The 23,807-nt window shown below is 47.1% G+C and overlaps 1 protein-coding gene across 6 annotated transcripts in view; it reads right to left on the bottom strand.

Annotated features, from left to right (window-relative positions):
* The window catches only part of ERC2 (ELKS/RAB6-interacting/CAST family member 2), a 1,295,684-nt gene that overhangs the window by 1,256,362 nt on the left and 15,515 nt on the right, over window positions 1-23,807 (bottom strand). The gene's annotated exons all lie outside the window — the stretch shown is intronic.

The following is a 23,807-nucleotide window of genomic DNA, read 5'->3' as shown; positions in this document are numbered from 1 at the left end:
CTCCTCTGGTCACCGGGCCCCTACCAGTAGGTAAACCAGGCCCTCGGAGCTTCCGCAGCTAAACGCTATTGACAATGCGGGCCCGCACGTCAATAGTTAACAGCCGCCAGCCAATAGGAGGCAGGCAGCTGACGTCAGCCGCAGCGCGCACCTCACCAGCGTCTGACGTCACTGTCAGTCGCCGGCTAGAGCGCACTGCAATATAGAGTGAGCACGAGCGTCGCCCACCGCTGGACCGCGGCCAGGTAAGAAGAACTTTTTTTTTTTTTTTAATTTTTTGAGAGCGGCGATCCGGGGGGCCCGGGGGAGACAGAGACATGGGGGCAGAATGCTGAACGCAGGAGCAGAATGTTGAATGCTGGGGCAGATTGCTGGACATGGGGCAGAATGCTGGACATGGGGCAGATTGCTGGACATGGGGCAGAATGCTGGACATGGGGCAGATTGCTGAATGCTGGGGCAGAGTGCTGGACATGGGGCAGAATGATGAACACTGGGGCGGAATGCTGGACATGGGGCAGATTGCTGAACGCTGGGGCAGAGTGCTGGACATGGGGCAGATTGATGAACACTGGGGAAGATTGCTGGACATGGGGCAGAATGATGAACATTGGGGCAGAATGCTGGACATGGGGCAGAGTGCTGAACGCTGGGGCAGATTGCTGGACATGGAGCAGATTGCTGAATGCTGGGGCAGAATGCTGGACATGGGGCAGATTGCTGAACGCTGGGGCAGAATGCTGAACACTGGGACAGAATGCTGGACATGGGGCAGAATGATGAATGCTGGGGCAGAATGATGAACGCTGGGGCAGAATGATGAACACTGGAGCAGAATGCTGGACATGGGGTAGATTGCTGAACGCTGGGGCAGAATGATGAACACTGGGGCAGAGTGCTGGACATGGGGCAGAATGATGAACACTGGGGCAGAGTGCTGGACATGGGGCAGAATGATGAACACTGGGGCAGAACGCTGGACATGGGGCAGAACGCTGGACATGGGGCAGAATGATGAACACTGGGGCAGAATGCTGGACATGGGGCAGAATGATGAACACTGGGGCAGAGTGCTGGACATGGGGCAGAATGATGAACACTGGGGCAGAGTGCTGGACATGGGGCAGAATGATGAACACTGGGGCAGATTGCTGAACGCTGGGGCAGATTGCTGAACGCTGGGGCAGATTGCTGAACGCTGGGGCAGACTGGGAGACAAGGCAGAATGCTGGACGCTGGGGCAGAATGCTGGACGTGGGTGCAGAATGCAGGACATGGGGGCAGAATGTGACAGTGAGACACAGGAGGGGGCAGAATGCGAGACACGGGGCAGAATGGAGATACGGGGCATGATTGGAGACAGATCGCACAGGATCATGGGGCAGGATAGGGAGATCATATGGGACAGAATGGGGAGATCATATGGGGCAGAATGGATACTCATGAGGGTGGGATGGGAGAACATATGGCTGAAGCCAGGAATGAGACACACGGGGGTCACGATGGGGGGATATTATTACCATAGGGGCTAATTAAGGGATATTATTACTGCAGTGATGTATTTATTTTTTGAGTATACTGTTTTAAATGGGGGGGGGCGGTCCTGTTACTGTGCAGAGCGACACTATGTCGCCATTTTTTCTTCATGTGATGTAATGTAGAAGTTGGGGAAAAATAAGTAATGTGTTCTGCAAGCGGAGCTCTTGATAACTGTGTTATTTCCTGAAGAGACGAGCCCTCGCTGGAACACGTGATGGCGATCTGTGCTGGATGAAAGATGAAAAGCAAGGATGAAGGACTTCACCTAGAGACGTCACTGATGAGTTAATATGTTACCTATACACTGACACTATGCACTCTATAGTATATATACAGAGGTCCTGTGTATAATGTCACCAGTGATCACTGTGTTACCTGTACACAGACACTGCATACTAAGTACAGATGTCCTGTGTATAATGGCACTTATGGTGATAGTATTATGTTTTTTTATTAATGATCAGTGTTGTAGTATTCAGTCACCATGTGGTGGTAATATGTGGTCTGGGCATGGTGCGGTGGTATTTGTCCCTTGTATGTGCTATTATTTGGTCACTTTGTGGTGGTAATATGTGGTCTGGTCATGGAGTGGTGCTATTTGTTCCTTGTATGTGATATTATTCGGTCACTATGGTAGTAATATGTGGTCTGGTCATGGTGCGGTGGTATTTTTTCCTTGTATGTGATATTATTCGGTCACAATGGTAGTAATATGTGGTCTGGGCATGGTGTGGCGGTATTTTTTCCTTGTATGTGGTATTTTAGGTCACTATGTGGTGGTAATATGTGGTCTGGACATGGTGTAGCGGTATTTGCTCCTTGCATGTGATATTATTGGTCATTTTAAAAATTGAAAAATAAATAAAAATATACCTAAATTGTATTGCATATTTTAACAAATATTTAATAGGTTACAGTAGAGTAGAGCCTGGCCAAAAGTGTCTACCCTGTTATGGTGGCGGCTTAAAAAAATCTTTTGGCCAAAGCAAAAGCTGCCGGCTATATGTGTGATCTGGTGAGAAGTGGAGTTTTTCCAAAAGAGAGCGGTGGGACTGTGGACAGTTCGAGGGGTGGAGGTGGGGCTGGGTGGAGCCTGGGCAGAGTCTCAAGAGGGCCCCGAAAATTTTGCCAGTATGGGGCCCCGAAATTCCTAGTTGCAGCCCTGCTTCAAGGTCAACATACTATGTGTGGGGACATCATACTTTGTGTGGGGGAATGTACTGTGGGGGCATCATGCTAATGGAGCAATATTTCAATGTGGGCATATATTAAGGGCTGGACAAGGTTAGAAAAATAGTTTCGTGTAAAATAGAAATTGCCGCAGTATGTGTTCCCCTTTCCTAGGTTCAAAGTTGAGAAGAATAACTAACATATATGTACCACAGAGTTTCCTCCTGTACTATTTTGTGTAGCCTTCATTACGATTGCACAGCTCTCTTTTTAATAAAGGGAACCTGTCAGCAGTTTTGGCCGAAATAAGATATGACCATCAACTTTCAGGGCTTATATACAGAATTCTATAATGCTGTATATGAGCCCCCAACCCGACCTGGAAGAACTGAAAAATAACTGTTATTATACTCACCTGCAGGGTGGTCCGGTTCCAGGAGTGTCGCTGGTCTTGGTCCGGGCACCTCCCATCTTCTTACGATTGTCGCCCTCCTGCTTGCTTCGTGTGGATGATGCGACGCTGCATCATCCACACAGGCTCCCCGGCATCGCGCTTCTACGATGGCATACTTCTCTGCCCTGTTGAGGGCAGAGCAAATTAGTGCAGTGCACAGGTGCCGGGGCTCTTTGACCTTTTCCGGCACCGAAGTATTTTTTAAAAATTTTCTTTCTCACTAGAATTATAAAAAAAAAAATTTCCAAAGACGTTTGAGCAGCTTCTAGATGACAAACGAGTTTCCATAAATTCACAGAATGTCAGCAACGCTAAACCCACAGAGCGTCAGCAGCAGCGAACTCACAGATTAGCAACATAGCGCGTAATGTGAGAGCGCGCAGTACTTTCTAAACCTTTAGGCAACCGATGTTTCGTATCATAATGATACCAACCTGGATATTTGTGATAAGGAGCCGCGCAAGAGGAAATGGAAAATGCATCTCTGCCAAGCGGATCCAAAATTCTCTCGCTTGGAGTTGGATGTTGAACAAAGTCAAATCCCCCTTAATACAGCCATGCAGTGATCCTAATCAGCAGTCCGCAGCCCCGATAGAACTGTCACAGGACAGGTACGGCCCAGTCTGACAGCAAATCCTGTCCGTTCTATACAGCTTGTCAGATGTGATGTGCGTTGTCTCGTCCGTGCACCTTTCTCTTCCATTCGCCTGAGGTACGAAAAAAACCCGCTGGATTTCAGGGTTGGTCATGTCTATTGTTAGTCTATTTATAGGGTGGATGTGCTGCTGTGTTTGGAGAAGTAGATTCACTTATAATGCATTGCTTATCAGGAGAGGGGAGCGCATATCACTGCATGATCATTATACTTGGAGAGAAATACATGTCTATGGCTGAGTCACACAATAAACACACCACGGGAAAAATAGGATTAAAGATATGGGAGAGCGGGGGGGGTAGTTCAATGCGTTAATAAGATAAAGAGAAATCCAACCGTATTTTATATTATATTGGATTTTCCACTTACGGTAGAACAGATCTTGGACATCAAGATGGGGGCTGGAGTAGGGCACAGCTATATGGAAGCCCTCCATGATTGCGCTTGGCTGGGGAGGTTCCAAGCCTGTAAATGGGAAGGGGGGACAGTTTTGGTTGGTGGGGGTGGTAAGGGGTGAAGTCTTAAAGGGGGGGGGACGGGGCTCCTGGGGTGGTAGGCAAAAAGTGCAGGAAAACCATCATTCCAGCCCAGGAAGTGAAGACCCACCCTCCCCTTTTTTTTCTGGTTCGGTATTTATCATGAGGGCTGGGGTTCCTTATAGGCATAAAAAAAAAATTTATGACGCATGGGGCTTGTGGTATTATGTGTTACGTGTATCTAGAGATGTTTGGGCGTTTCTCATCACAGTGGCAAGGTTGGCGGGGTTCTTGGAGTTGACACTGATTGGTCGGGGGCATGGAATTGTAAGTAAATTCCAGGCAGTTGTAAATGGTGTGGGGTTGATCTGGCATTTGGTTATGGGCTCTGGATGGGGGTTTTACTCCAGGAGCTTTTGGTGGTCAGTCTTCCCAGAACGGGATGTATATGCTCTCGAGCTAGTGATGGACGGCTGAGGGTAATATGGTGGTCGAGGTTCGTTTATTTTGCCAAAATAAAGCCAGATCTTTTAGCTCCAAGAACCCTCCCCTCATGTTTGCATACAGATTGTATTAATATTTATGGTTTATAATTGTTATATGTTATTGTTTGTTAATAAAATTGGCCTTTCTGGCCAAAATTTATCCAAAGAATATAATTAGTAGTGTTTCTATTTAAAGGGGGTGACATTTTAGTGCGGATTTGTTGCAGGTTGGAGGTTGCAAGGTAAGAACCTATACTCGCCATACATGGTCATGCACATGACTGTATTAGGGATCTGTGCAGAATTCTCGAAGGTATAGCATACTATACACCTTATAGCGGCACATGATGCAGGGTGCATAGAACCATAGAATATTAAAGCTGGAAGGGACCTCCAGGGTCGTTGTGTCCAACCCCCTGCTCAATGCGGGATTCACTAAACCATCTCAGACAGATGTCTGTCCAGCCTCTGTTTAAAGACTTCCATTGAAGGAGAACCCATCACCTCTCGTGGCAGCCTGTTCCACTCATTGATTACTCCCAATAATGAACATGCTCACCAAAGACCTAACTATAGTGGGTGCAGGGGTTGCAATCATATCCATTCTGGCTCAAAAACTCTCTTTGGCACATATGCGAACTCCAATACTATTAAAGACCCATTATAGCTGGGACCCTACTAGAGATTTTGCATTGGGACCCACAAGCTTCAAGTAACACATCAGTAGCTCCTTTCTAAAAGTAAATAGAAAGAGCTACACATGTAAGCAGAAATGGGACCCAGTTCTCAAGATAGGTCCAGGTCCAATTAGGCTTTGAGATAGGTGCCGGTCCCACATGACTCTGAGATATGTGCGAGTCCCAGAGGACTCTGCGGTAGGTGCAGGTCCCAGAGGACTCTGCGGTAGGTGCGGGTCCCAGAGGACTCTGAGATAGGTGCAGGTCTCGGAGGACTCTGAGGTAGATGCCGGTCTCAGAGTTCTCTGAGGTAGGTGCAGGTCCCAGAGGACTCTGAGATGGGTTCGGGTCCTAGAGGACTCTCGGATAGGTGCAGTTCTTAGAGGACTCTGAAGTAGGTGTGGGTCCTAGAGGACTCTGAGAAAGGTGTGGGTCCCAAAGCACTATTGTGGTGAGATGTGGTACCCCACCATCCAGGTAAGGTGGAGACTCCTGACCACGCTCCAACACCTGCAACCCACACCACAAAGTAGTGTAGCAAAGCACCATTGGCGGCTCCCTGCTTGGAGTATAGCAAAGCACCCATTGGTGGCTCCCTGCTTGGAACACGAAACGTGCTGGGAGATGGGTGGAGTTAGATTACATTTCAAGGAGCGGGAAGAGTTTGAGTGAGTTAATCAGTAGTTGGTTGGAGAGAGAAGACGATCCCTAGAGAGAGGGATAGATGGATGGAGGTGCTGCAGCAGATCCCAGTGATCTGGGTCTGCTGGCACAGGAAGGAGAGAAAGAGAGCGCAACATAGACTGAAAGCTTGACTCTCCACAGAAAGAAAGGATTAGTACGGAACGTGAGGAGTAAAAGAGAACAGAGGACGTGGGTGAGAAGAGAACCCTTCCTAAAAGTTCTAAGCACAAGGCTGGGGCCCGGTCCCCGAGGTTGTACGGATACTAATGGTCCTGCAGCAGACACCGGAGGAATAGAAGTAGTGACCACTTTATTCCCACACAAGACTTGGGGGCACAACAGTAACTTGATAGTGAGCCGGGACTTAGTAGCAAGGAGTCCCCGAAGCAGGCTACAGCTGGAGTATTCCATCTGGCCTGGGGGTTGACTGAGTCCCTGACCCGGAGGACACGGCACAGAAGCAGGCACCTGTTTGTACGACATACTGTGAGTAAAGCTTTGGAACTACATGCCCTGGTGTCCGCCACTTATTCCAGCATCAACCTGCCCGGCACTGCTACCTCCCCTGCACCTGACACTACACCACCTAAGTGTCACCATATCTACTTTGCCCTGGGACAACAACCCTGCCTGTGGAGGACTATACCATCACTGCTGCACCACAACATCTGTCCCAGAGGATCTGTCTGCAGCGTCGGCCTAACATCTACATTGCCGAACACCACAAGTGGCGTCATGACTTATTCATTCACACTGAACATTTAATATGGGTGCCCAGGGCCACGGGCCGGGTCGCAGCTACCGTGACAACTTCCATTGAGATCCACCGGGCCCGGTACCGAGTACCCCACAGCCCTGGGTGTGAGGGCGTCCCAACTTGGCGTCACGAACAGGATGACGAGACTTGATGCCATTGGGTTCTGTGTGCCTACGATTTATTGAACTTAAAAAGTTGTGGAAATGTGCCGAAGATCCTATTTGATAGACTATAAAATGAACGCTAAAAATGGCCGCTGGCGCAGTGAAGAAGGGCGTGACAACATGGGTGGTCCTAAGAAAAGACCGCAAACTGTTTTGGGCCTCCCCTGTCTAAACTTATATGCAACTGCAACATGGCCCACCCCCTGAGGGATTCGTGTACTGGCTTGGTATGGAGGAGTAGGAAAAAGACGCCGCCCTCAGAAGGAGGGGCGAAGGCCAGTGGCGGGAAAAGAGCTCAGACAGGAAGAAGAACGCCAGAACGCCATCTTGGAAGGAGAAGGGAGGAGGCTTGTAGAGCGCGCGGAGGTTGAGTCGGATCTCCCCGGCACCATGGCTGAAGGCTCCGACCCCGTCTCCGGGATGAACCGCCAACAGCTGGAAGACGAAATAACCCAGGTGACGTGCCGTCTGCGACTGAGGCAGGAGGCCTTACGGTGGTTGAGCAGGCAGCACGCCCAGGAGGGGCCTACACCACCGGCACCTCTGGACCCGGTACCTTCACCAGTGGTACCTGTCACCATTGAACCGGACTGTCCTCAGGCAGCGCAAGTATACACCTCCACGCTGTCCATACGGCTGGTCGCGGCCTGTCCGGGGGAGTCACCGGAGACCCCGGGAGCCGAGGCCGTGCTCCTTCCTGGACCTGACGTGACTGCGCAGGTCCCACCGGAGGCCCCTGCGGACCCGGAGCCGCCATCTGCTCCACCAGCGCCGGCACCCAGACCAGCCATTCCGGTGGATATCCCTGCAGCTGCCCACCGTCTCAAACCTGCACCGGAACACCGCCAGGAGGCCCCAGGTATGTCTGCCGCCCATGCATCTGGGAAGGCCCTGGGGTGTACGCCCGTGGCAGCATCAGGACAGGTCGTGCTGGACCTTGTCTGGGACCGGGACACTGAACCCTGGGGGGGAGACATCCGAACCCCCGGCGGCGGCACCCTTGCCCACCATGGGTAAAAGCAGGTCCCGGGAGGAGGAAGAGGAGACTGAGTCCTATTGTCAGCAGACCCTCCGCCAGCTGGCAGCGGAGCAGAGGGAGAGGGAACGGCGGAGACTGGATGTGTTGGGTCCTGATCTGGACCAGAAGGAGAAGGTCCGTGCTGGTCATTATGGTCCCTGGGATGCAGCTGGATGGGGGCAAGTTTTAAATGTGAACCACAAGAGGGGTTTCGGGTTCATTGCAGACCCCAAAAGAATTAGTGACCTTTTCTTTAATCGGCGGGATGTGGAGTCGCACCTGAGGAAGGGGTACCCTGCTAGAGACCTGCAGCCAGGGGAGTACGTGACTTTCACCCGGCATGAGGGGTTGAGAGGTTGGTACGCAATGAATATCTGCCGCATACCTGAAGAGCTACTGGCAACCTATATAGGAAAGAAGATATATGTACCCCCAGGTGCCACTGCCACTTCATCTCATATGAATCCAGCAGCAGGAAGAAATTGTCAAGAAGTTCTTCCCTGGAAGTAGCAGCCCAAGTCAACAGCTTCCAGTACCCCAGGAGGGGACAACTATCCAGAACCTGCAAAATAACTAACTTTATTGTCCAGGAAGGTATTTGCACCGTTGTGCCTTTTTTCAAATTTTGTTCATCATGTTTTTCTGTTCGCACTTTTGTTGCCCAGTTTGATTGGCAGCGTTTCTTCATTTGGAACTGTGGAGATCATGGACGCTGAATAATCCAGAACTGTGTTTGTAAATAGTTTCACCTCTTTAGGTGCCCTCTCTTGGTTTTACATAGACACTTTGCGAAGATAAGGTCTACCTTATCTGGAGCATGACTCCAATCAAAGGACACTGCAAGAGATCCCGACTGGGAGCGGTGTCCAGCACTTACAAGAATTATTAAAAGTTTTAATGTGAAGTATTTGATAATGTGTCTTATGATAGCTTTTATATAAGATGTAGGAATGTTTTAATAAAGAGATGAGAGATTTGAATAAAGAATGAAGATTTGGAAAATGTAGGTGATGAACCAGGTATCAGCGGTTATCACTTTAAGCTAATGACAGAAAAGTAGAAAATGTGAAAAAGGAAAAGATGATGAAGAAATATGTTGATGATGAAACTTGCACTTTTGAATTAAGACTTTAGATAGTTAGGTAAGAATTGTTTGCAACGTTCAAGAATGAGTGCCTCTCACATTGAGAAGATTAGATAAGAACTGTTTACTAAGCATTGCAAAAATTTTGTATGTTCCCGTGTTTGTCAACTTTGTTTGCCTTGCAGCCCGCGGACGTGCTGTGTTTAATGGGGGGGTATGTGGTGCCCCTGAGGGTTCAGTCGCCACAGAGGTACTGCACCTCCTTCTGAGGTGTGGTACCCCACTATCCAGGTAAGGTGGAGACACCTGACCACACTCCAACACCTGCATCCCACACAACATAGTAGTGTAGCAAAGCACCTTTGGTGGCTCCCTGCTTGGAACACGAAGAGTGCTGGGAGGTGGGTGGAGCTTAGATTGCACAATAGAGCAGGAGAATATTAGGAAAAGGTCAGTCTGTGAGAGAAGATTCCCTGAGAGGGATGGGGTGAAGGAAGTGCTGCAGCAGACTCCTGTGACCTGGAGCTGCTGGCACAGGAAAGAGCCATAGAAAGCCTGATTCTTCAGAAGGAAGATAGTTTAGCACGGAACGTAAGGAGAAGAAGAGAACTAAGGACTAGGGTCAGAGCAGAGTCCTTCCTCAAGTTCGAAGCGCATGGCCGGGGTCCGGTCCCGAGGTTGTATGGATACTGATGTTCCTGCAGCAGACACCGGAGGAATAGAAGTTGTCACCACTTTATTCCCACCTAAGACTTGGGGGCACAACAGCAATGTGAGTGAGCCGGGACTTAGTAGCAAGGAGTCCCCGAAGCAGGCTACAGCTGTCTGCCGTACAAGTAGAATTCTAAGTAACATCAAGAAGGAGGAACTTGAGTTTAACACGCAACTACAAGTACTTCAGATTAGGTGCTAGTGTGGAGACGTTCTGTAGCAAATGGAAGTGGAGGCAGAGATGGTGAAGTTCACATTCATTTTTATTTTTTAAGTGGAACCTCGGGACCACGGTCCGGGGGGCTCCGAAGGGGGCGTGACTAGTGAGCCCCGGGCACCCATAGTAAAGCCCCTCAGGCAGGGCCAGAATGGAATACCCGGAGGACACAGGAGCTACCTCCAGTTAGACCCCAAACACGTGGCAACTGTCCCAGTGGGACCAAAAGGGATAACAAAAGTTACAGCAGAGTCCATAATGTGCTGGGTCCTGGATCCGGTTAGTTGGTAGGAGTTGGTTCCAGTGACCTTCACACAGTCCTTGGACTCGGATGGCTGTAGGCGGAACGGGATGGCTTAGGCCCAGATGGTGGCTGATATAACTAGGTAACACAGGATACTGATATGCTGTGGAAACAGAGAGCATTAGACAATGCACAGAGACTGCAGATGCAGCGCAGACAGGTTGGCAAGAGAACCGGATGTAGCAATGATAGATACTGGTTGCTCCGGCGCTCTCCCTATGGAGGAGAGGCCAGAAATAGCAGGCAGTGCGCTGCCATTGGTTGATTGCATTTTTTGAATAATGCACGCCGCCCCTTTAAGAAGGCAAGAGAGCGGGTGGGCGTGCCCTAATAGCCTTAGCTACAGATCTCCTCACAGGGCGCCAGGAGGAGGAGGCAGGAGGGAGGACAGTACGCTGAGCAGCAGCATGAGAGGCTTGAGGTGAGTGCCCAGAATGGAGAGCAGCGGCAGTCCTGGACGCAGTGCCAGGACGGGGGCCAGGTGTAACAGCGGCAGACCTGGAAGCAGCGCCAGGATGGGGACCGGGTGTAACACGTTCAGAGAAGGCACATGTTGGAGGAGTGCTGGAAGGGTGCACTTTACCTTGCCTGGGAGTTGGCTGAGCCCCTGACCTGGAGGACACGGCACCGAAGTGGGCACCTGTATGCGCAACAGACTGTGAGTAAAGCTTTGGAACTACATGCCCTTGTGTCCTTCACTTATTCCTGCACCTTGCACCTGGCTCTGCTACATCTACTTCTTTATACCATCTCCCCACTTGCCAACCTCATCTACACTGCCCTGGTACTACAGCTCCACCTGTGGGGAGCTTCATCATCATTGCTGCACCACTAGAGTTGAGCGATACCGTCCGATACTTCAAAGTATCGTATCGGATGGTATCGGCCGATCTTTAAAAAAAGTATCGGTATCGCCGATTCCGATACCGGAAGTCCCATTCAAGTCTATGGGACTTCCGGTATCGGAATAAGAAAAACCCTTTCCTGCCCTTGTACAGCCTCTCTGGGGTCTGTACGGGCCTTTCGGGGGGCTGTGCCGGCCTGCCAGGGGGTCTGTGCAGGCTTCGGTGGTCTGTGCCGGCCTGCCGGTGGTCTGTGCAGGCTCCGGGGGGCTGTGCCGGCCTGCCGGGGGGCTGTGCCGGCCTGCCGGGGGGCTGTGCCGGCCTGCCGGGGGGCTGTGCCGGCCTGCCGGGGGGCTGTGCCGGCCTGCCGGTGGTCTGTGCAGGCTCCGGGGGTCTGTGCAGGCATCGTCCGATGGGACTACAAGTCCCATCGGGCGATGCCTGCTACCATGACAGTGATTGACACATTAGCCAATGATGGGACAGTAGTAGTCCCATCATCCGGCTAATGTGTTAAATGTAAAAAAAAAAAAAAAAAAAAAATTACATGCTACATACATACAACATGCATACTACATACATGCTACATTCATACTACATACTACATACATGCTACATTCATACTACATAAATACTACATGCAACATACATACTACATATATACTACATGCATGCTACATACATACTGCATGCTACATACATACCACATATATACTACATACATACTACATGCATGCTACATGCATGCTACATGCTACATACATAACACATATATACTACATGCATGCTACATACATACTACATGCTACATACTACATATATACTACATGCATGCTACATACTACATGCTACATACATACTACATGCATGCTACATACATACTACATACATACTACATATATACTACATGCATGCTACATACATACTACATGCTACATACTACATGCATGCTACATACATACTACATGCTACATAGTACATATATACTACATGCATGCTACATACATACTACATACATACTACATATATACTACATGCATGCTACATACTACATGCTACATACATACTACATATATACTACATTCATACTACATACTACATACATACTACATACATACTACATGCATGCTACATACATGCTACATACATACCACATACATACTACATGCTACATACATACCACATATATACTACATACATACAATACATTCATACAATACATACATAGACATACAGTACATATAACATAGAGTAACATACTTACCAATACTTGTCACATTGTTCCCCGAAGCCATTGTCTATTCCGGGATAAATATTAACATAACAAACCACAAAAATACTCACCCACGATCCGAAGCAGTCCACGAGTGTGTCCCACGACGATCTTGGGTAGAGAACTGCAGCATCAGATGATGCTGCCGTTCTCTACGGGCTGCAGGAATCCAATGACGGAAGGTAGGTATCCTTCCGCACTGTATTCCTCCGCCACTTAAAAAAAAAAAAGTCCCTAGTCTCACTTTATGCCATTGCTGTGTGGGAAATTCCCACACAGCAATGGCATAAAGTGAGACTAGGGACTTTTTTTTTTTAAGTGGCGGAGGAATACAGTGCGGAAGGATACCTACCTTCCGTCATTGGATTCCTACAGCCCGTAGAGAACGGCAGCATCATCTGATGCTGCAGTTCTCTACCCAAGATCGTCGTGGGACACACTCGTGGACTGCTTCGGATCGTGGGTGAGTATTTTTGTGGTTTGTTATGTTAATATTTATCCCGGAATAGACAATGGCTTCGGGGAACAATGTGACAAGTATTGGTAAGTATGTTACTCTATGTTATATGTACTGTATGTCTATGTATGTATTGTATGAATGTATTGTATGTATGTAGTATATATGTGGTATGTATGTAGCATGTAGTATGTATGTGGTATGTATGTAGCATGCATGTAGTATGTATGTAGTATGTATGTAGCATGCAGTATGTATGTAGCATGTATGTAGCATGTATGTAGTATGTATGTAGTATATATGTAGTATGTATGTAGTATGTATGTAGTATGTATGTATGTAGTATGTATGTAGCATGCAGTATGTATGTAGCATGTATGTAGTATGTATGTAGTATATATGTAGTATGTATGTAGTATGTATGTAGTATGTATGTAGTATGTATGTAGCATGCAGTATGTATGTAGCATGTATGTAGTATGTATGTAGTATATATGTAGTATGTATGTAGTATGTATGTAGTATGTATGTATGTAGTATGTATGTAGCATGCAGTATGTATGTAGCATGTATGTAGTATGTATGTAGTATATATGTAGTATGTATGTAGTATGTATGTAGCATGCAGTATGTATGTAGCATGTATGTAGTATGTATGTAGTATATATGTAGTATGTATGTAGCATGCATGTAGTATGTATGTAGTATGTATGTAGCATGCAGTATGTATGTAGCATGTATGTAGTATGTATGTAGTATATATGTAGTATGTATGTAGTATGTATGTTGTATGTATGTAGTATGTATGTAGCATGCAGTATGTATGTAGCATGTATGTAGTATGTATGTAGTATATATGTAGTATGTATGTAGTATGTATGTAGTATGTATGTAGCATGCAGTATGTATGTAGCATGTATGTAGTATGTATGTAGTATATATGTAGCATGCATGTAGTATGTATGTAGCATGCATGTAGTATTTTTTTTTTTTTTTTTTTTTTTTTAACATTTAACACATTAGCCGGATGATGGGACTACTACTGTCCCATCATTGGCTAATGTGTCAATCACTGTCATGGTAGCAGGCATCGCCCGATGGGACTTGTAGTCCCATCGGACGATGCTTGCACAGACCCCCGGACATCAGCACAGCCCCCCGGCAGGCCGGCACAGCCCCCCGGCAGGCCGGTACAGACCCCCACAGGGTGCACAGACCACCGGCAGGCCGGCACAGCCCCCCGGCAGGCCGGTACAGACCCCGGGCAGTCCACACAGCCCCCCGGCAGGCCGGCACAGCCCCCCGGCAGGCCGGCACAGCCCCCCAGCAGGCCGGCAGAGACCCCCGGAAGGCCCGAAATGACGGCGCATCATGATGCGCACACACTGCGCATCATGATGACGTCAGGCCGTCAATCAACTGAACTTCCGATTCCGATGCCGAATTCCGATATTGAAAAAATATCGGAAGTCGGTATCGGAATTCCGATACAGCAAGTATCGGCCGATACCCGATACTTGCGGTATCGGAATGCTCAACACTATGCACCACACCATCTGTCCCAGAGAAGCAACCCTGCAGCACTGGTCAAACTGAGCAGAAACCACAGGTGGCGTCCCGAATCATTTCAACAACTTTATCCCCATCACTCTACCCCTATTACATTGACCGCCTGAGTCCACGGACCGGGTCACTGCCACTGTGACATCTCCCATTGAAATCAACGGGCCCGGCACCGAGTACCCCACGGCCTCTGGGGGCGAGTCAATTTTGGCATCACGAACAGGATGACGAAGCCCGGTACCACCGGGTCTTGTGTGCTGAAGATTTATTGGACTTAAAATTGCTGAAAATGTGCAAAACGACCAAAATGATAGACTGTAAAATGGACTCTCAAAATGGCCGCCGGCGCGGTGAAGAAGGGCGTGACAACATGGGTGGCCCTAAGAAAACAGCGCAAACTGTCCTGGGCCTCTCCTGCCTGAACTTCCATGCAACAGCAACATGGCCCACCCCCAGAGCGGTTCGGATACTGGCTTGGTATGGAGGCAGAGGAAGAAGATGCCGCCCCAGGTAGGAGGAGCAAAGCCCTGTGGCGGGAAAGGAGCCCAGTAAGAAGCAAGAATGCCTGGATGCCATGATGGAAGGAGGACGGAGGACAGGAGATCGTGGAGGAGAAGAACACCTCTCCACCGGCGCAATAGTCACAAGCACTGGCCCGCAGGAAGCCATGTACCTGGAGCAGCTGGAGAAAGAGATTGCCCAGCTGATGACAACCTGCAGCTGAGGCAGGCCTTGCTGAAGCAGCTGAGGCAGCACACCCAGGAGGGGCCTGCTGAGGAGGTAACGGTCACTGCTGCACCAGCCTCATCGCCGCCAGCGTTTGCTGCCGCCTCCACCCTGGCAAGATAGCTGCGAGCCCCAGAGGGCTCTGAGATAGTTGTGGGTCACAGAGAACTCTGATATATGTGGAAGTCCCAGAGGACTATGATATATGGGCAGGTCCAAGAAGACTAAGATAGGTACAGGTCCCAGAGCACTCTGAAATAGGTGCCTGTCACAGAAGACTTTGATATATTGGGATGTCCCAAATAATCCATTTCAGCCGGACTGGAGCATTGCTAACCTCCTCCTACTTGCCTGCATCCTCTGTGCCTCTTCTGATTAGTAGGCTTACAGCGATAGGGATGCAGGCAGGTAGGAGGAGGTTGACAGGGATCTTATCTAGAAGACACAGATTACTGGTGCTGCCACAGGACCATAATCATGCAAATTGTTGTGCTTAACACTAACTGTAATAGTAAGACATATTATAAGCCACAGAGAAGTTTCGAGCCTTGTTCCTAAAGAAGCAGACCATTTTGTGCCCCTTTGAGAAAGTATGCTATGCAATGAGTCTTTCCTTTTTGTAACCTGAGGGGAGAAGGATGCAGAACCACAGGTGGAGGTATACGACTCTTGCTTGCTGTGCTTTTGTGCCATTATCGGGGATGAAGAGGGTGCTGGGATGTGTTGCGGAAAGTGAGAGTGACACCAGGAAAGGGAGGAATAAGAGTGTGATAATGTTCCATATCACAACAGAAACGTCCATGACGATAAATGCCTACTATCTGCTGTACATAGTTCCTCAAAAATTATTGTTCAATAAAAATCTATTTATTTTATGAACTATGGCCTCCCTCATTGAACTCTGAAGCATCTGGTCCTGGCTAGCCAAAAACAACAGCATCATGCGGTCTGCAAGGTCGTATCGCCATCGCAAATAAAGTCCACACACCCAGCCTGGACTCCCATCTTCATGTAGCGTGCTGGGGCATAATACAGAAGCACCTCCCCAATGGCTACCGCCACGCGCCGCGTTCAATATTGGTAGCACAGCAATTGTACAAAAGGCTCGAAAATACAAGAATATGTTTGCATGATGTGATTTTTTTTTTAGGTCAAAGTGAAGACTATTTCCCTAAAATTGTTTTGCTGCAGCAATAATACAACACAAAAGATTGCAAGTCAGGAACGCCAGTCTAACATCTGTTCACTAACCAAATCAATACAATCTGCATGAACAGAAAGCTAACAAGGCAAATCCCAGAACTAACACAACAGGGAAAGTACAACACCAGTAAATATACCGTCAGTACATAAATACACGTGTAACACAGAGGGTATCACTCACCACAACAGTAACACGTCCGCAGCGCCCTGCTCTGCATTACTGAAGATCACAACCAATGGACAAGATGGCGCTCAGGTCCTTACTGCAGCCTGTATGCATGGACACTATCTATCTGTCGTTCATGAAAGCTATAGGGAAGTGTCTGGTTTTATCATGGAAACCAGTGAACTCTGAGGAAACCCACACAAACACGGGGAAACTCCTTGCAGATTTTGTCCTTGGTGGGATCTGAACCCAGGGCCCGCATCACTGCAAGGCTGCAGCACTAACCACTGAGCTACAATTATGCTCAATTGATTAGGATGTTTGCGTTAAAATGTTAGTTATAGGGTCCGATATAGTTTTCACAAGAACACACTTGCTATATGGTATGGGCCTGAGGGGCTACAAAAAGTTCATAAAACGACCCATTAAATCAAACTTACTGGCTTGTGAAGAGCATCCTCAGGTTGTCCACAAGATGAAGGACGATGAACATAACAGGGAGTTGACCCATTGCACAAATGGCAACTGTAGTAGCTGTGACTGTAGTAACTAGGTATTATTTCTTTATAATCTTTATTCTTTCTGATCCGGTCAATATTCATGTTAATAATGAGCTCCCTTAGTAATGGCAGCCAGCATGCCCGTCCGGCAGACACGGCGTAGACATGTCTTTCTATAGCACTGACTGTCGAATACTATAGTCGTGGAACGGAATCAGGGCCTATATTTTCTTTAATACAGAATACAGATATTCAGTATTGTGACGCACAGAATAACAATTAATTTGTGACTTTTTAGGCATCTTTAATAGCTGCTAAACGATCTCCCTCTCAGTGGTAAATTACCGAGACGGTCTAAGCTGCCAGCAATGGAGAAATGGTAGAGACGGGCTGCAAAACAACGAACACAAGCATTTACATGGAGCATTGTTCCTGCTTCCATATCACAGCAGGACGTCTTGGGAAGACATAATGCTCTCCTATCCTCATTCACACATAGTGATTTGCTCCAAGTGTGAATGTGCTAGTCTGTAGTGAAGCGCATAGTGATCCACCGTTACTCCACTCGTCGACACAACAAGCCGACGTACCATTAAAACATATTTATACGGCAAATTTCTGCCCATTACGAGCACGATTTTTGGTGATTATAATTGGTATAAATATAACATCACTTATTTTAAGAAAATTCTTCAAATGATATTGCAAACTGCACACGGACAACACAACCTTAATAACAAATTTGGCCCACAAATTAATTTGCAGATTGTCGGTCGGCAGCACATCCCCTGTTCATTCAGACATCCGTATTTTACATCTATGCTCTATCCGTAGCTGTCACAGATAGAACTTATGCTCATTTTGGGCTGTGTGCCTGTCGGTGTTTTTTTTTGTTGTTTTTTTAGTGTCTACCCTCTCCAAAAAAACATACGGTAAATAATAGTTGTTTGCATGGATCAAACTCATCAATGCAGGCTTATGGGCCCATAGGCCCATGAACATTTGGAAGGCGTCACGTCAGTGTGCAATCTGTGCTCCGTCCATTTTTCATTCACTCAAATAGTGAAACCGTCACTATTTATTTATTGTTTTTTGCATTTTTTTTTTAAATCTGTTCCAGCACAAGGATAAAAATTGCAAAACTTTTTCAAATATGAAAGAAAAATCACTTTACGCAGCAGCTATTGGGTTAATAAATTCTTTTATGGAGAGTTGGGGGGTTACAAGTTTAATAGTTCAAGAGGAGGGAATAGCGAAGGGCCTATAATTAAAGGGATTGGGAGGTTGGAAATACTGACCATGACAAAGTAACACTGGAAACCGGTCCCGTCCGCCTGCCCTGTAATCTTTGAGGTATTATGTTTTTGGGGTGGTACAAGGGGAAATTTATTATTTTTTCATGGTCATTACGGCTTTGGTACTTGGTAGGGGCTTCTTGGAGTAGGTGGAAAAAATTGTTATGGGGGATTTTCCATCAGTTAGATGGTGCAGAATTTTGTAATGGCCTGGAGCAGTTTTGGGACTCTTTGGGTGAGGTCCCTGGTAGTCGGTGGTATGGCAATAGTGTTCCAGCGATCTAGATGCTCTGTGTCTGTGGTCGCAGCTGAAGTAGTGCCGGAAAGTTTACATTTTGGGTACCACCAGGCTTTTGGAACTTCAAGGACCTCCTTTCCTGAAATTTATTTTTTTATGTTTGTTTATAATAATGGACATTTTGATCAAATTAATCCAAAACTACAGGTCTGTATATATTTAGTGGAGGTTGGGAGGGGGACCCTAAATGAGATATATAAGAGCCAGCCTCTACAACACTGGAGTTATGGAAATCACATGACGGATAGACATGTTATTTGATCTGCAAATGATGAAAAAATTGAAACAAAATTTTCAAAACAGTATGGGCTATGAGCGCCACATGTGGAAATTCCCCAAAATCATAGCCTTGGCTGCTATCACTGAGGTTATTAATGGTTGTCTGAGGAATGTTCTGCTGTGCTGAATGCACTTGGTCAAATCATCAAGATCTGCTGCTGGCAGCTGCCTTTGCCAATTACCAACCAATGATGAGCAGTGTCTACGGACTTGTCTCCCATCAATATGCTCGATGGAAGACAAGTCTGGAGACACTGCAGACTGTGGTAGAACGTTTAAGCCCCACAGGCATTCAGCGTGGCAGAAGATTCCTCCGATACTGGTTCAGCTGACAGTGTAATGTCTGATTTCAGAATGACGATCCATTTTTTTTCTCCTGGAAATAAGACACCACCAGAGATGTCTGACAGCAGCTCTCACAGAAGACACCTGATCCCTTGATAGATCGAATAATAGTGTGTATGGGAGCGTTGGCCGAGATAGTTTACTGGGCCATCTAATGCTTATCGGGGACTTTACACTGAGATTTCTGATGCTGGTCTGCAGCAGATCAACGTAAAGATAAGCTCTATTGTCATTCAATGTGTTAATCCTCAGTTCTTCAAAAATAAGTAGCGCGTCTTCTTTAAAGTTGACGGGACGTGACAGCTGCAGCATTGAAAGAATCAAGGAAGCATGAAATTACACAAATCGTGGGACCCTTTCTTTTAGTTGCACGACTATACTGTGGAGCAACCAAAGCTGTCATGCTGCCCTGCCCAAGAAGCAAGCCCAAAACCAGTAGTGGCCAAATGCTCTTTTTTAAGGATACCTGGATGATCTTCATACAAGTCTGGTTAAATATTCAGTTAACGTGCGGTAACTTTTTTCTGGTAACTCAAGAAAAACAGGAGAACCCTGCTTGCAAAACATTAGGACCCACATCATTCATAATATAAATTTAGATGATCCATCTAACAAGAAAACATAACTCGAAAACAAAAGTATCCACCAAATATCCGAGTAATGGACCGAAAAATGACAAATGCATCTCAATCTCTAGCCCCGTTGTGTGTGTAATACGCAAGCAATGAATAGTCATAATTCCAATACTTTTGGGGTATTTTTGCGAATATTGGATACGAGTAGATTCTTATCATTTGTTTATTCCCAGAAGACCAGAAGCTGTGAGGACCTAAACACGCTTGGGTTTGACCGACAGAAACATCATTAGATTTGTATTCATTTCTACAGATGTTTCCAAGAATATCTGACTGTGACATTAACGGCAAGCAAAATATTGTGTGTGATGAATAGGAATGAAATATTCCATATTGGTGATTATGCTTTCACCATTAGAACCTTTAGAGGGAAAAAAAATAAATGTGATTTGGGATAAAAATGACCAGGTGTTTGGAGGTCCGACAAGAAGTAAGCACTATGAAAAAAAGAGTCCCATGCCGGACACATTAGTCCTGGGTGACTCATCTGATCATACTTATTGGTCATTGTTTTACATTGTTTTTATCTTTTGAGCGATCACCTCCAAAAAAGTTCTGTGGGCGATCTGGAGGGTAGTTCTGGACTTGCTAGTTTGAAGGGGCTGCTCTGTCCTGTATTCCAGGTTCTCCCCCTGCATTTTGTTTTCATTCTCACAGACTGCACAGATTTTGTTCTAAAATACCTTTACTAGAGTTGAGCGAAACGGGTCGAAAAATTTCAAAAGTCGCCGACTTTTGGCAAAGTCGGGTTTCATGAAACGAAACCCGACCCTAGGATGAGGTCGGCCACGAGGTCGGCGACTTACGTGCCAAAGTCGCATTTCAAAAGTTTGTTTTGCGCTCTTTTTCAGCCAATCAGGATCCACGGACACTGTGGGCAACGTGATGACATAGGCACGGGTCACCACCATCTTTCAGAAGGGCATGCAAGTGATTGGCTTGCTTTGGTGGGCGTCACAGGGGGTATAAAAGGGCGTGCACGCCGACCGCCATCTTACTTCTGCCGATCTCAGTATAGGGAGAGGTTGCTGCTGATTCTGTACGGAGAGCGTTAGGCAGGGAAGAAGACAAAAAAACTGCTTCTGCTGCTAGCGATTTGGCCTGCACAACACACCAGTCACTGTGTGTGCAGTGCAAGGGGAGGCTATATTGTGGTGTATCAGTGGTGTTGGTTGTTGGGCTGCCTTTTAAGGCTTCCTGACAGGCTAGCATTGCTGTTTACCCACTGCTCTGCAAACTGCTTTTTTAAAAGCAATCCAATCTCCCTTATCCTCTAGTCACTTTTGTCACAGCTGTGCCATCGAGCCTGTGACATAGCGCTCAGATATCAGTGGGCCTCACACAATCCAAAAGTGTCCAGTGTCCACAAGTGTCTGCAGAAATTCAAAATCTCCCTTATCCTCTAGTCACTTTGGTCACAGCTGTGCCATCGAGCCTGTCACATAGCGCTCAGATATTCATTGGGCCTCACACAATCCAAAAGTGTCCAGTGTCCACTAGTGTGAGAAGAAATTCAAAATCTCACTTATCCTCTAGTCACTTTGGTCACAGCTGTGCCATCGAGCCTGTCACATAGCGCTCAGATATTCATTGGGCCTCACACAATCCAAAAGTGTCCAGTGTCCACTAGTGTGAGAAGAAATTCAAAATCTCACTTATCCTCTAGTCACTTTGGTCACAGCAGTGCCATCGAGCCTGTCACATAGCGCTCAGATATTCATTGGGCCTCACACAATCCAAAAGTGTCCAGTGTCCACAAGTGTCTGCTGAAATTCAAAATCTCACTTATCCTCTAGTCACTTTGGTCACAGCTGTGCCATCGAGCCTGTGACATAGCGCTCAGATATCAGTGGGCCTCACACAATCCAAAAGTGTCCAGTGTCCACAAGTGTCTGCAGAAATTCAAAATCTCCCTTATCCTCTAGTCACTTTGGTCACAGCTGTGCCATCGAGCCTGTCACATAGCGCTCAGATATTCATTGGGCCTCACACAATCCAAAAGTGTCCAGTGTCCACTAGTGTGAGAAGAAATTCAAAATCTCACTTATCCTCTAGTCACTTTGGTCACAGCTGTGCCATCGAGCCTGTCACATAGCGCTCAGATATTCATTGGGCCTCACACAATCCAAAAGTGTCCAGTGTCCACTAGTGTGAGAAGAAATTCAAAATCTCACTTATCCTCTAGTCACTTTGGTCACAGCAGTGCCATCGAGCCTGTCACATAGCGCTCAGATATTCATTGGGCCTCACACAATCCAAAAGTGTCCAGTGTCCACAAGTGTCTGCTGAAATTCAAAATCTCACTTATCCTCTAGTCACTTTGGTCACAGCTGTGCCATCGAGCCTGTCACATAGCACTCAGATATTCATTGGGCCTCACACAATCCAAAAGTGTCCAGTGTCCACTAGTGTGAGAAGAAATTCAAAATCTCACTTATCCTCTAGTCACTTTGCTCACAGCAGTGCCATCGAGCCTGTCACATAGCGCTCAGATATTCATTGGGCCTCACACAATCCAAAAGTGTCCAGTGTCCACTAGTGTGAGAAGAAATTCAAAATCTCACTTATCCTCTAGTCACTTTGCTCACAGCAGTGCCATCGAGCCTGTCACATAGCGCTCAGATATTCATTGGGCCTCACACAATCCAAAAGTGTCCAGTGTTCACTAGTGTGAGAAGAAATTCAAAATCTCACTTATCCTCTAGTCACTTTGCTCACAGCAGTGCCATCGAGCCTGTCACATAGCGCTCAGATATTCATTGGGCCTCACACAATCCAAAAGTGTCCAGTGTCCACTAGTGTGAGAAGAAATTCAAAATCTCACTTATCCTCTAGTCACTTTGGTCACAGCAGTGCCATCGAGCCTGTCACATAGCGCTCAGATATTCATTGGGCTTCACACAATCCAAAAGTGTCTAGTGTCCACTAGTGTGAGAAGAAATTCAAAATCTACCCTGTCTTATAGACAGCTTGTACCTTGTTTTACATTACTATATAGTTTGTTGGATTTTGTCTACATTTTTACCAAAAATGAGGAAGGCTGGTGGAAGAGGCCGTGGAATTGGGCGGGGGTTGCCAGCTGGTAATGATGGTGTTGGTAGTGGATCTGATGGTAGTGGCAAGAGCAAAATAGGACCGAATGCAGGAGGTGTTGAGCCTGCGTCATCGTCTGGCTCCATAAGGCTTCGAAGGCTTAGTTTTCTAGGAGTTGGCAAACCGCTTTTAAAGCCAGAGCATCAGGAAAAAGTTTTGTCTTACATTGCTGACTCAGCCTCCAGCTCTATCGCCTCCTCTTCTTCAGTTGTAAAAAGTAAAAGCACTGAGTCGTCATTGGAGGCTCATGTTCATGAACCACACCTTTCCTTGTGTCCTTCACCCCAACCAAGATTGAAGGATGACGCAGGCCATACTACTGATTACTCCATGGAGCTGTTTTCACATACCATGCCTGGATTATCAAGTGAAATGGTGAATTACCCAGGCCAAGATGAATCTGACATGGAGTGCACTGATGCACAGCTGCTGATGGATGATTCTGCTGGTACATTCACTCAGAGCACTACATTGTCCTCGCAGTGTACAGAGCCAGATTCTGACCCTGATGAGACTCAGGTGCCCCTTCCCGCACACTATACCACCATACACGGTGACACAGAGGAAGGTGCACATGACATTGAAGAGGAGGTGATGGATGACCCAGTTGTTGACCCAGATTGGCATCCATTGGGGGAAGAGGGTGCTGCTTCCAATAGCTCAGATGAGGAGCATCCACAGCAGACATCGACATCGCAACAGCTGTTATCCGGCAGGCCCGGAGCACTCCAAAGACA

The sequence above is a fragment of the Dendrobates tinctorius genome, unplaced genomic scaffold, assembly GCF_039654945.1.
Source record: "Dendrobates tinctorius isolate UK_male_01 unplaced genomic scaffold, ASM3965494v1 ptg000038l, whole genome shotgun sequence".
Classification (NCBI taxonomy): Eukaryota; Metazoa; Chordata; class Amphibia; order Anura; family Dendrobatidae; genus Dendrobates; species Dendrobates tinctorius.
The sequence above is the reverse complement of the archived record's forward strand: the minus strand, read 5'-3'. Positions and strand labels throughout refer to the sequence as shown.